Source organism: Aquarana catesbeiana, linkage group LG04, assembly GCF_042186555.1.
Source record: "Aquarana catesbeiana isolate 2022-GZ linkage group LG04, ASM4218655v1, whole genome shotgun sequence".
Lineage (NCBI taxonomy): Eukaryota > Metazoa > Chordata > Amphibia > Anura > Ranidae > Aquarana > Aquarana catesbeiana.
The window spans coordinates 475,418,693-475,433,133 of NC_133327.1; the positions used below are offsets into that span (position 1 = coordinate 475,418,693).

A 14,441-nucleotide genomic window follows, 5' to 3' on the forward strand; every position below is an offset into this window, starting at 1 on the left:
TTTATGTGGGACATTATTATATGTACACACATACAGTCAATATTAACTAGGCCAGAATTGAGTTGACAATGGTTGATTTGTCCAAGCCAACTCAATTTTAAGATAACAGCTGAAGACCCTTTGATGTGTTAGTCTTATGTAAGTCTACCTAGGGGTGTGAGGTATGGGCTGTTAACCTAATTGAACATTTCAATGGGTACATTGTTTAAAGGACCATAGAAGAAGTATTTATTGATGGTAATTAGACTTGAGGGGGTAACAATGGGATCAAGGAGTGTTTTGGGTTGGCCTAGCGGAGGCTCCCTCCTGTGGGGCTAATATATCAGGGGGGCTTGTTGATATGCAAGAATACAGATTAGGAATGTAGGTATTCCAAGGGCTCAAAAGGGTGTTCAGGTGGTATCTGTTAATCTAATTACACAACTCTAAAGGGGACTTGTTGATGTTGATATGCGGGAGTGCAAATTGGGGTGGTTCACGGCTGTTCACGGCTGGGGGTTGTTGTCTGTTTGATATACTAAAGCTTATCAAAGTCCTAAATTGAAACGGCCAATCAAATTGCTCAGCCATTCAATGCCTGGTGAATATAACACGGCATTCAGTCTATAGTTTAGGTGAGGCTTGTCTGTGTATGGACACACAGACCTAAGAACATGGGACTTTGAATTATATACTCTGTCGGATTTTTTTGTCACCTGTGGACTTTGGACTTTGTTCTGTGTTGGAAGTCAATAAAGTGCATCTCTCTGGAAGAATTGGGTTGCTGCAGAAGAGTACTTACTAATTCATTATCATCCACCCAATACATATTCGACATATTTTTATATCACTACAATACACTTATTGACATTTATTTTACCAAAGACATGTGGCCGAATACATTTTGGCCTAAATGTATGACTAAAATTGAGCTTGTTGGATTTTTTTTTTTATTAACAGAAAAGTTTTTATTTTCTCCAGAAATAAAGTATTTGAACATATAAAACAGTAAAAAACAACAGAGTGCTGCTACACAATATGCGTATACAATTATGGTGAATAATTTCAAATCAGACTATTTTAAGTCATCCTAATACAGAGTTGTGTATAAATCTTGATAAAGGAGTAACAATACATTCATAAATACCAAATCTTTTGGTTAATGCATTTTCAAGTGTCTAATGGAAGGTGACAATCCCTTCGGCTGAGAAGCAGGTAATGCTAGTCACTTATTTTATTTTATTTTATTTGGGGGGTGGGGGGGGATAGATAGAAAGGAAGGGGGGGGGGGATAGATAGAAAGGAAGGAGGGGGGCGAGGGAAGGGAGGGCGGGAAAAGACATAACGGATGTGGGATTTTGCACACATCAAATGAATTATATTGATCTTACTGGTGAGACCAAGCTCCCCAAACCTTTGAGAACTTTTTTGGGCATTTGCGGTTAATATAAGTGAGTTTGTAAGGTGGTAGTGTGGAATTTACTAAGGCTTTCCACTGAGCGACCGTGGGAGGGTCAGGTTGCTTCCATTTAAGCAGTATAGTTTTTCTAGCATAGAACGAGGCATAGAACACAAACAATCTTTTATGGGCATTAGCTATGAGTGTGACTCCCAAAAGTAAGACAATCGGGTTCAGTTGTATATGCAGGTTACCCACCAAATTAATCACGTTCACCACCTCTAGCCAAAACTGCTGTATGAAAGGGCACGACCAAGCAACATGTATAAAAGGTACCTAGTTCTCCACCACACTTCGGGCATCTGTCTGACAATGTCGGATATATTTTAGACAATCTCTGTGGCGTATAGCACGCTCTGTGGAGAAATTTGAGCTGAATATAGCGATCTTTCGCCGAAACCATGAGAGGAATGTACTGCTGTATTCCTTCCTCCCAATCGTCAGCTGTGAGGGCAGGCAAGTCCCTTTCCATTTGTCAAAAAGCTTAGTCCCCCCAGATGGTTCCTCACTAAGTATTCGCAAATATAGGGAGGATAGAATGCGGTCCACGTGTCTGGAAATCAAAAAAGACTCAACCCCATGTGAGTGTAAAGTGATTCCCGACGGGAATTGGGCCTGTATTGCATGACGCAATTGCAAATATCGGAATAGCATTCGTGAGGGGAGTTGAAAGTCATTTTTCAAGTTATCATAAGGAAGGATCCTCCCCCCTGACATTACCTGTTTTAGTATTTTAACCCCATATCTTGCCCACAAGGCCGGATCTGGAACTGTTTGAAGAGGTTTCAATTTGGGATTACCCCATAATGGCGTGTATGGGGATACAGAATTTGGTTCAGTAAGTTTTAGACATTTGCTCCCAAACTCTAACTGTCGCGTGCATTGAAGATGTCTGGATGTGCTTTAGGGCCCCTAATGACCAAATTGTTCAGCCCCGAATAGGATCCCAATACAGCAGCCTCCAAGTTAACCGCTGGATTGGACTTCGGCTGGGAGAACCACCAAACAGTTACAACAACCGCTGCCCAGTAATATTTTTTGAAACAGGGGAGTGCCAGACCTCCCAACGACAAGGGAAGTTGTAAGGTGGTCTGGGCAACTCTAGTGCCGTGTACACACGAGCGGACTTTCCGGCATACTCGTCTGTGCGCTGGTCCGACGGAAAGCCCACCCCACTCGTCTGGATGCTGGTCCAACGGACCAGATACGACGCAAGGACAGGGTATTGCATTTCGCGCTCGCGGCAATAGGAAAAACAAATTTTCCTATTGCGGCGAGCGCGGGGCATACCAGGCCCTTGGGTCTGGTATGGATTATAAAGGGAACCCCTACGCCGAAAAAACGGCGTGGGGTCCCCCTTAAAATCCATACCAGACGCCGATCCGAGCACGCAGCCCGGCCGGTCAGGAAAGGGGGTGGGGACGAGCAAGCGCCCCCCTCCTGAACCGTACCAGGCCGCATGCCCTCAACATGGGGGGGTGCCTTGGAGGAGGGGGGCCCTGCCAGGCCCCCCCACCCCAAAGCACCTTGTCCCCATGTTGATGAGGACAAGGGCCTCTTCCCGACAACCCTGGCCGTTGGTTGTCGGGGTCTGCGGGCGGGGGGCTTATCGGAATCCGGGAGCCCCCTATAAGAGGAACCCCAGATCCCGGCCCCCCCTATGTAAATGAGTATGGGGTACATGGTACCCCTTACCCATTCACCTAGGGAAAAAGCGTCAATAATAAAACACACTACACAAGTTTTTAAAATAATTTATTAAACAGCTTGGGGGGGGGGGGGTCTTCCTCCGGCTTCGGGGGTCCCTCTGGTTCTTCTTCTCCCGGCGTCCGGTTGGTTCTTCTCCGCTCCCTCCGGCCTCTTCTCCCGGTGTTCCAGTTCTTCGGCCGACTCCTCCGCTGTCTTCAGGCCGCTCTTTTGCCAGCGGGAGGTTCGGACTTCTGGGCTTCTTCCCTCTTCTCCAGATGTTGACACTACGCTCTCTCCGGCTGGACTGCTCTGAGCGCTCCGTTGTGACGTATATAGGCGGAGACTCCGCCCCCTTATGATGTCACAGTCCCTGGGCATGCTGGGACTGACGTTTAGGGGGGCGTGGTCACCGGGTGATGTTGCTGGCAAAAGAGCGGCCTGAAGACAGCGGAGAAGGCGGCCGAAGAACTGGAACACCGGGAGAAGAGGAACCAGAGGGACCCCCGAAGCCGGAAGACCCCTGGAGAAGACCCCCGAAGCCAGAGGAAGACCCCCGAAGCCGGAGCTGTTTAATAAATTATTTTAAAAACTTGTGTAGTGTGTTTTATTATTGACGCTTTTTCCCTAGGTGAATTGGTAGGGGTACCATGTACCCCATACTCATTCACATAGGGTGGGGGGCCGGGATCTGGTGGCCCTCTTATTATAGGGGGCTCCTGGATTCTGATAAGCCCCCCGCCCGCAGACCCCGACAACCAACGGCCAGGAATGTCGGGAAAAGGCCCTTGTCCTCATCAACATGGGGAAAAGGTGCTTTGGGGTGGGGGGGCCCCCCCCTTGTTGAGGGCATGCGGCCTGGTACGGTTCAGAAGGGGGGGGTGCTCGCTCGTCCCCACCCCCTTTCCTGACCGTCCGGGCTGCGTGCTCGGATCGGGGGTCTGGTATGGATTTTAGGGGGGACCCCACACCGTTTTTTCAGCGTAGGGGGTTCCTTTTATAATCCATACCAGACCTAAGGGCCTGGTATGCCCCGCGACGGGGCCCACAAGGTGTCTATCTCGCCGATAAAAGCGGCAAGACTGACTTCCTTTTCTAGTCCCGTCGTACATGAGTCACGTTCAAAATGAACGGACGTCATCTTAATAAGATTGATCCTTCCTACTGGTGAAAGGGGGAGAGATTTCCAAGTCTGACATCTGGTGGCTAGTTGCTGTAGGATCGGATAAACGTTATGCGCTAGATATTGAGATGGATCTCGCTGTATTTCGATCCCCAAGCATCTGAACTTAGACACCATGGCCAGTGGTACCTCCGGGTCCACAGGGGTTGGGGTGCGAGATAGTGAGAATAGGGTCGATTTGGTCCAGTTGATCCGAATGCCTGAGAAGGATCCATAGCTGTTAATAAGTTCCAGTGCCACCGCCAATGAAGCAGACGCATCAGGGAGATACAGCAGTGCTTCATCAGCGTATAGTGAAAGTCTCTCAGTCAATGGACCAACCGCTATGCCTTTAACCGTCTGGGATGCTCTAAGTAGGATAGCCAGGAGCTCGATGGCCAGGGCAAACAGCCCCGGGGACAATGGGCACCCCTGCCTGGTTCCCCTGCCCAGGGAGAAGGGGGGGGGGGGGGGGGGGGAGTACTCCGTTTGTGCGGATTCGTGCGGTGGGACTATCATAGAGGAGTTTCACCAAGAGATAAATTTGGGACCAAAGTTAAACCTTTCAAGGACCTGCCATAAGAACTCCCACTCAACCGAGTCGAAGGCCTTCTCGGCATCTAAAGAGGTCACCACACCCGGGAGGTCCTTTTTCCCAGCAAAAGATGTTTGTGTATAAATCGACATAGGTTAATATTGGTACCTTTACCTGGCATGAATCCCGTTTGGTCACCATGCATTATAGAGAGGATGACCGAGTTAAGCCTACTTGAGAGTATTTTAGTGGTTATCTTGGCATCTACGTTTAAAAGCGAGATGGGGCGGTACGGGGCACAAGACGTAGGATCTTTATTAGGTTTGGCTATAACCACAATAACTGCCTCCGAGGTAGGCAACCCTCCCGTAGCATCTTTAGGAGTAGGCCATGGAATTTAGGGACAAGAAGATCGCTATTTGCTTTATAAAACTCTGCTGGTAGGCCATCGGGTCCCGGAGTTTTAGCTGACTGGAGTGCCCTCACCGCCATTTGGACCTCCTTAACAGTAATCGGGGCATCTAATGTATTACGAGCCTCGTCCGAGAGTTGCGGGAATTCTATTTGATTCAAAAAAATTATGAAGGTTTTCACTAGTAAAGGTAACATTAGAAGTATAGAGATGTTTATAATACTTAGCAAATTGATCGTTTATGCCAATAGGGTCAGAGCAAAGCTCTCCCTCATCATCCTTTATGTGGGCAATATGTGACTGGGAGGAGCGCTCTTAGCCAACCATGCTAATAGTCTACCCATCTTCTCTCCCTGCTCAAAAATTCTCTGTGACTGAGCAAGCAACTGTTCTTGGTGGTCTCAATCCTCATTAGGGAAATTTCCCTGTGTAGGGATTGCAGAGCATCATATGTCAGTATATCTTTAGTATGCACATATCTGTCTTCTAGTAGGAGAGCTTTCCTCTCAGCCTCCTCCAATGCCAGTCTGGTGTCCTTTCTGACCCTCCCGATCGCAGTTTGATATTGGCCCCTAGTATATGCCTTAAAGGCATCCCAAAGTGTCGGTGGGGGGACCGTACCTTCGTTAATTGCCCAGTAGACTCCCAGCTCTCCCTCCACCAGGGGGGTTACCCTTTCATCTGTAATCCACAAGCCAGAGAGTCGCCACAGTGCGGCACCTGCCGGCGAATCTGTCTGTAATTTAAGCAGGAGAGGTGCGTGATCCAAAATGCCACACGGAAGGATCTCAACCTCCTGTATCCGGGAGAGCAGGGAGTCCGTGACATACATCAAGTCAATTCTGGAGAAAGAGGCATACGTAGCCGAGTGACAGGTATATTGTTTTGTATTTGGGTGCCGCAGTCTCCATACATCATTGAAACCAAAATTTTCTGCCCAGTGGGAGAGAGGGGAGACACTAGGGGGTCCCGCACTAAATCTATCTAGAGCAGCATTCGGGACCATGTTAAAATCTCCAGTCAATATAACTCCAGCTGACGGATATAATGCTATTATTGGAGTAAGCTTCCCAAGTATATTCACCGTGGCAGGAGGGGGAATATATATGCCCACAATTAACAGCTCCAGTCTGTCACACATCGCATGAAGGGCCACGTATCTCCCCTCCGGATCCAGGTGGAGATCCAACAGGGTAATCCCAAGGGATTTGTGTATCAGGACGCTGACACCCCTGGAATAGGAAGAGTAGGTTGAGTGGTTATATGCACCAACCCAGGGTTTCCGGGGTGCCAGCGTCTTGCTCCCAACCAAATGTGTCTCCTGAAGTACACATATGTGTGGATTGTATTTTTTCAAAAAATTAAATACCAAAGATCTCTTTATCTTGGAGTTCAAGCCTTGAACATTCCAAGACAAAATAGTCAGGGGAGTCATTTAAATCTTATATGAAATGTAGAAAGGCAATCAATCAGCATTATCCAGAACAGACTGTATATATACACAAGAATAACAGAACCTTATTCACCATTTTGAGAACTCTGTCAGGGAGAGTATCCCTGCCATCTAGTGGAAAAAGATCAGAACTGCACTGCCCCTTAATATAGGAAACATTTACATATAGCTGAGCACACATGTAGCAGCAAAAAAGTCCCAACAAGGAGCAAAAACCTGTGCTCCAACTCCATCTCCCATCCCCCCACCCCGCACCACTCCCCAAACTTCGGTGTGCTTCCTTCCCAGAAACGGTCATGGCAACTGCCAATGGGGGAAATGAACAGAAGGGCACCTGAGTGTCACAGTACGTGCAATATGTCTTCCAGCAAAAATTTTTAAAAGGATCAACGGTCCCTGCAGATTGTAGAATCTGGATCACCAGGGAAAAAAAAAAAAAAAAAAGACAGAGCTCCTCCGGGGGCACAATTCTTGAACGGTTACAATCTCTTCTAAGGAGTGCAAACAAGGAGGCATCCCTCCCCCCTCCATCTCCAAGTGCACAGCAGCCATGTGTAGGAATAATGTATGATCCACATGTGGTCAGTCACACTATGCATAAAGATCTTCAGCCGGAACTTAGGAGGTCTGTTAGATCATGTCCAACTGTCCCACTCCAGAAGCGGGGGGGGGGGGTGGTAAATCAGCACCCCAATCTTGTATTTGACGATGGGAGGGAAAGTCCCCCAAACCATGGGTTAGTATGTAGGATAAAGTAAACATACCATGCGCCCCTTAGCAGTCATCAATTCCTGGGTAGAGTCTCCAGCCAGTGCGATGCATCTTCGGGGGAGGTAAAAAAGCTCACCGTCTCACCATCTTGGACTCGCAGCCTAGCTGGAAACAGCATACTGTACTTTATCTTCCTGTTACGCAGATTGAGCTTCACCTGGTCAACTGAGTGTCGCAACTTCTGTGTGTCCACCGAGAAGTCTGGAAAGATCATTAATTTCACTCCTTCATACCGTAATTGATGGTTTTCCTTGATTCACGCAGGACCCCATCTCGATCTCTAAAATTTAGTAACTTCAGAATAAACGTGCGTGGAGGAGCTCCCGGGGGCCCCTGGGCAGCAGGCATCCGATGTGCCCTCTCCACCACAAAGAAGTCGGAGAATGGCGCGTGGGGTAGAAGTGTGCGTAGGTGTTCCGTGAAGGCCGTGGGATCAGTTCCTTCAGCCCCTTCAGGGAGTCCCACCACGCGGAGGTTACTCCTCCTATTCCTATTTTCTGCATCCTCTGCGCGGGTCTCCAGGGATTTAATTTTAGTTTGCAGCGTGCGGAGTGAGACTGTACGGTCCTGCAGCCGGTCTTCTGTGTCCACCACGCCACGCTCAGCTTCTGTAAGACTAGAGCGGAAAGTGTCCATATCTCTCCTAATAAGACTAATGTCTAGCTGCATCTGTTCAATCTTGCCTGTGAGGGTCGATTGACATGTAGTAATCGCCTGCATGAGAGCCTCAAAATTAGACTGCTCCTTCTCGGCAGGCTCTATCTTAGTATCCTCTGCTTGGGACGCCATATTGGAGCCAGTGGCGGGACGGGAGCTCCGTATAGCGGTATTCGGGGCAGCTTTATGGGACTTTCGGGCGGACAGGGACCCCTTCGTCATACCGTTCTCTGCCGTCAGCTGAGTTGTCCCAGGCTATGTAGGATCACCGGTCTGCAGGGAAACAGTGTTGTTTGCCAGGGACTGAGCGGAGCTCCTTCACTGCACGTCTGCTCCGGTCTCCATCTTGGACACGCCGCCCCCCATTGGATTTTTTTTATAACAAAAAGTAGAAAATATAATTTTTTTTCAAAATTTTCGGTCTTTTTCCGTTTATAGCGCAAAAAATAAAAACTGCAGAGGTGATCAAATACTATCAAAAGAAAGCTCTATTTGTGGGAAGAAAAGGACGCAAATTTCGTTTGGGTACAGCATTGCATGACCGCGCAATCAGCAGTTAAAGCGACGCAGTGCCAAATTGTAAAAAGTGCTCTGGTCAGGAAGGGGGTAAATCCTTCTGGGGCTGAAGTGGTTAAAGAAAAAAATAACAGGTCTGTGAGAGCCAGAATTCTTACTGGTTGGTAAACAGACTCTCAGAAGTTGGTGTGAAGAATTGCCACCATCCCTAAATAATGTAGAAGGAACCTCATAAATGGGATTTTAAGGGCAAAATTACTTTACAGAAAATTATGCTACAAAAATATATAAATTTTATTTTACAAAAAAGATTAAAAACAATTTTATACAAGAAACATGTGTATGAACAACACAATTTGTAGTGTATTACAGTAATGACAAAAAAATCAAGTCCATCGCGTTTCGAAATAGTTAATTTATGTAATCTTCTTCAGGGATAATTTCTGAAAGGTACAAAATATAAGCATACATATATCTCATAACATGCATATGAAGCCTGTGCTGAAATACAAAAAAAAAAAACAAAACTTACAAAAATAGTAGTTGACATGAAAATTTCCAATGGTTCATCGGACATCCACCCAACCCGTATAGGCCTTTAATCATGCAAAAGAACCCCCGGATATTGAAATCCAAAAAGAGGCACCAAATTGGAAAGGCGGAGAACCGCTTTAACAAAGTTGCAAATGGCAGTAGTGTGGAAATCTAGGAGAGGAGCACACAGCACATGGTAAAGCATGGGAAAAAAAAAAAAACCTTACATGGGATTTTGTAAGTTGCGACGTTCTAACCAAGATGGAAGAGAAAAATATAAGGGTTGTCTAAAAGCTAGATAATGTGCAAAAATAATCAGAAAAAAAGGGCCATATTTGCCAAATGTAAAGCCATGTTTATAAATTGGAAAGCAGAGGAATCCGAATTCATAATGTTCAATAAATAAGATGATGGCTAAAAAAAAAAAAAAATTACTCAAAAAGGGGAGATCCCCCATAGACACAGGGGGCACCCCTCCATGAGTGGAAGCAAGAATTTCAAACAATCAAAAAGGAAAGTAAAATCAAAACATTCATGAAAGTATAAAAAGTGATCCAGCTTACCAAAATGTGCTGTGTGTCTCTCCCACACCTGAACCTAAAAGGCAGTCCAGGATCCACAGAAACAGCCCAAAGGAGAGGGGATTGCCCCTCTGATATTGGAAAGAAGAGCAAGATGGTGTGTTGCTCCTCGGACAAGGTGTCGTCGGATGAGGATGGCGGCTCTGGGATTCACGGCGTTCTCCTTTTATGGCCGTGCTTGTTCACCGCCGGGACCTCACAGAGCATTGAGAGATGACGCAGCATCAGATGACAGCGGTGACGTCATTCTCTGAGCGCCGCTCGTCCAGATAGGGGGAGCGGGGCCGGAGAACATCCGGCCACACCTACCTCCTTGCAATCCATAGCCTGAAAGACCATCATTGCTGACAGCACCACAAAGGGTCGTCCCATACTGGGTCAGGAGGGAGCGATCAACATCACCCCCATCTCCCTATAGCATAAGACACACCAAGAGGGGCGACAGTCACTGACAATATGATTCCTGCCAAAATACAGGGCAGAAATCCAAAAGTTGTATGTAAAAAAATACAAAAATAAGATGAAAAAAGGATAGTATCTAAAAAATGAAATACTATTTACTGGACTGGGTGGATGTGATGGAAAAAACCTATACCACAGTCCAAAGTCGGGGCATCGGATGAGAAATCCATAAGGGGATGGTCTTCCAAAAGGAGAAACTAACTACCCCCGACACATGGAATATCCTCCCATAGCTGTTGAGCATTGCCAAGAGCACCCGAAACCACAGCATGGGAGGAGAGAAGGTCCCCAACAAGTTTGTGGGGGCCTACCTGTGCCGGATGCATGATAGTGGCCACAGAGAAGGGTGGATGAAACCAGAAGACGCATGGGAAATCAATTTCATCATAAAAAAAAGTAAATGCAATAAGTAAAAAAAGAAAACTAATATTCAGATACTGAAACAATTAGAGCACAAATCACAGTCAAATTTCTAGACAGAGGGCATCAATAGCCCAAAAAGGATGTGTCATTCAAATAGTGTAATTTCAAAAGAACATATACTACCCCAATAGATATCGTCATTTCAACCAATCTCCTGCTGGGGAAAACAGAGTGGGAGAGAACGAAATGTGAAAAAGGGAGAAAAAGAAAAATAAGGAAGTTAGAGAAGGATCTGACAAGTTATATTTTTTAGTCTGTTTTTCTCCCCTTTTTGAGTGATTTTTTAGCCATCATCTTATTTATTGAACGTTATGAATTTGGATTCCTCTGCTTTCCAGTTTATAAACATGGCTCTACATTTGGCAAATATGGCCCTTTTTTTCCTGATTATTTTTGCACATTATCTAGCTTTTAGACAACCCTTATATTTTTCTCTTCCATCATCTTTCAGGGTTGAGACTCCCTGCCAAATCTTGAGTGGCTTGAATTTTGCCCGTCTTTTGAAGTAATTTCCATCATATATTTCTTGGTTGGAATGTCGCAACTTACAAAATCCCATGTAAGGTTTTTGTTTTTTTTCCCATGCTTTACCATGTGCTGTGTGTTCCTCTCCTAGATTTCCACACTACTGCCATTTGCAACTTTGTTAAAGCGGTTCTCCGCCTTTCCAATTTGGCACCTCTTTTTGGATTTCAATATCCGGGGTTTTTTTTTGCATGATTAAAGGCCTATACAGATTGGGTGGATGTCTGATGAACCATTGGAAATTTTCATGTCAACTACTATATTTGTAAGTTTTTTTTTAATGTATTTCAGCACAGGCTTCATATGCATGTTATGAGATATATGTATACTTATATCATATTTTGTACCTTTCAGAAATGGCAAAAATTATCCCTGAAGAAGATTGCATAAATTAACTATTTCGAAACACGTTGGACTTGATTGTTTGTCATTCCTGTAATACACTACAAATTGTGATGTTCATACTCATGTTTCTTGTATAAAATTGTTTTTAATCTTTTTTGTAAAATAAAATTTATATATATATATATATATATATATATATATATATATATATATATATATATATATATATATATATATATATATATATATATATAATTTAGCATAATTTTCTGTAAGTAATTTTGTCCTTAAAATCCCATTTATATGAGGTTCCTTCTACACTATATATATTTTTTGTATTATATATATTTATATTAATATTAGTGTGATCCAGTGCACAGGTGCTGCCCTGTAGCAGCAAAACTGCTACAGGGTGGACCTGGAGTGGTTAATGTCTTCCTTGTAGCATTTGGAAAAGAATATTTCTTCTCACAATCTTTGCAGCTTTGCTCTCACTGAATCAGCAGAAATTGCAGGTCCATGTACAAGATGGAGCCTTTCCCCTGCAGGGCCCCCTAGTGACAAAAATGCATATTTCTTTTGAGAAATTGCATTGAGAAGTAGTGTTGAACTGTAATCCAGGATTTGTTTGTTTTCTGCTGAGCAAACTTTGAAATATTTTAAGACTAAAGTCTCAGAAATCCTTCATTAACCACTTCCGGACAACCCACTGTGTGTGTATAGATATATTACATTATATATACACACACACATTCAATAATTAAAAAACGGCAGTGCAAGTGCAAAAAATAATAAGTCCAAAAATAAATAAATCAATCCCAGGGCATATGATTCAGGGTGATGGTAGTCTCTTAATTAAATCATCTAAAAGTGTCCAAAAGAAGGAAATCGTGCATAAGTAGTTCCAGCAAAAACAGTGGACAGGGAGAAGTTTAAATTCAAAAAGTGAGCTCACAGAACCCTCACCTTCACATCTTGATAAATCAGCATGTAGTAATAAACGGGGATCAGTTCCGTTATTCCAAATTCTACCACCAGGGGGTCTTCCGTTCCACTATATGTACGACTGCCTGAAGTACCAGCATAAACCCATATATAGAAAAAAATTTGGTTATATCGATATCCACCACTAGGGGGTCCTCTGCTCCACCAAGTAGGTCACCTGAATAAGACTGCACATCCAAGTCCTCATATGGCCTCGTCACCTCCGCAAGGGGGGCGGGGGGTAGAGGACGAGGGGGGAGAGATAAATAATGGTGGAAGAGAGGGAAAGCTCCAATAGTGTAGTATAAGCATAAAGGTTTATTTCAAAGATAAAACTGAACTCTTACAATAAAAGGTTAAAAAACAAGCATAAATCAGCTACTAAGGCGTCTGGACGCCACTCTTACATCACTTCCGGTGTACTTCAACCTCCGGCCACTCCTTACACGTTACGTCATCACGTGACTTCATCAGGGGATGCGGATTGGCTGTGGCGATCGTGTTTATATCTCGAAAAACCGGAAATGGAACAGCGGCCATTTTATTGTGGTCCGCTCTATTTAACAGCAGCGGCCATTTTCCTATAGTCATTCTCGTGTTTTTACAGCGGCCATTCTATGGAAAGATACTCCTCTGCTGACACTTCTAAATTTAATAATGTTCATATGTCCGGCCATGAGTGTATTTAATACCCTGTGCAAATACACTCATGGCCGGACATATGAACTTTATTAAACTTGTTTAACTTTTGTATAAACGAAGAGGCAACTTTGCTTGATGAGGAGTCACGGGTTGTAAAGCAACCCTACGATGGCTCTCAGTTTCCGCTATTATATGAGAACTCTTCTTTAGAAGTGTCAGCAGAGGAGTATCTTCCCATAGAATGGCCGCTGTAAAAACACGAGAATGACTATAGGAAAATGGCCACTGCTGTTAAATAGAGCGGACCACAATAAAATGGCCGCTGTTCCATTTCCGGTTTTTCGAGATATAAACACGATCACCACAGCCAATCCGCATCCCCTGATGAAGTCACGTGATGACGTAACGTGTAAGGAGTGGCCGGAGGTTGAAGTACACCGGAAGTGATGTAAGAGTGGCGTCCAGACGCCTTAGTAGCTGATTTATGCTCGTTTTTTAACCTTTTATTGTAAGAGTCCAGTTTTATCTTTGAAATAAACCTTTATGCTTATAATATACTACACTATTGGAGCTCCCACCTTTATTTATCTCTTCCCCCTCATCCTCCTCCCCCTCCCCTTGCGGAGGTGACGAGGCCATATAAGGACTTGGATGTGCAGTCTTATTCAGGTAACCTACTTGGTGGAGCAGAGGACCCCCCTAGTGGTGGATATCGATATAACCGAATTTTTTCCTATATATGGGTTTATGCTGGTACTTCAGGCAGTCGTACATATAGTGGAACGGAGGACCCCCTGGTGGTAGAATTTGGAATAACGGAACTGATCCCCGTTTATTACTACATGCTGATTTATCAAGATATGAAGGTGAGGATTCTGTGCGCTCACTTTTTGGATTTAAACTTCTCCCTGTCCACTGTTTTTGCTGGAACTACTTCTGTACGATTTCCTTCTTTTGGACATTTTTAGATGATTTAATTAAGAGACTACCATCACCCTGAATCATATGCCCCGGGATTGATTTATTTTTGGACTTATTATTTTTTGCACTTGCACTGCCGTTTTTTTAATTATTGAACTAGATATACATAAGGTTCATTTATTTTATTTAGTGAAAAGTCTCATATATTTCTGCTGTAGCGCGGGATCACGTTATGGTTATTATTTACTAAGAGTGGATTGTGATACACTGGAAGATTCTGCTGTTATGGAGAATATATATATATATATATATATATATATATATATATATATATATATATATATATATATTATATATATATATATATATATATATACACATATATACATACACA

At 44.2% G+C, this 14,441-nt stretch overlaps 1 protein-coding gene across 1 annotated transcript in view; it reads right to left on the bottom strand.

The window, feature by feature from the left end:
- The window catches only part of NUP133 (nucleoporin 133), a 1,112,480-nt gene that overhangs the window by 1,039,200 nt on the left and 58,839 nt on the right, over nucleotides 1-14,441 (bottom strand).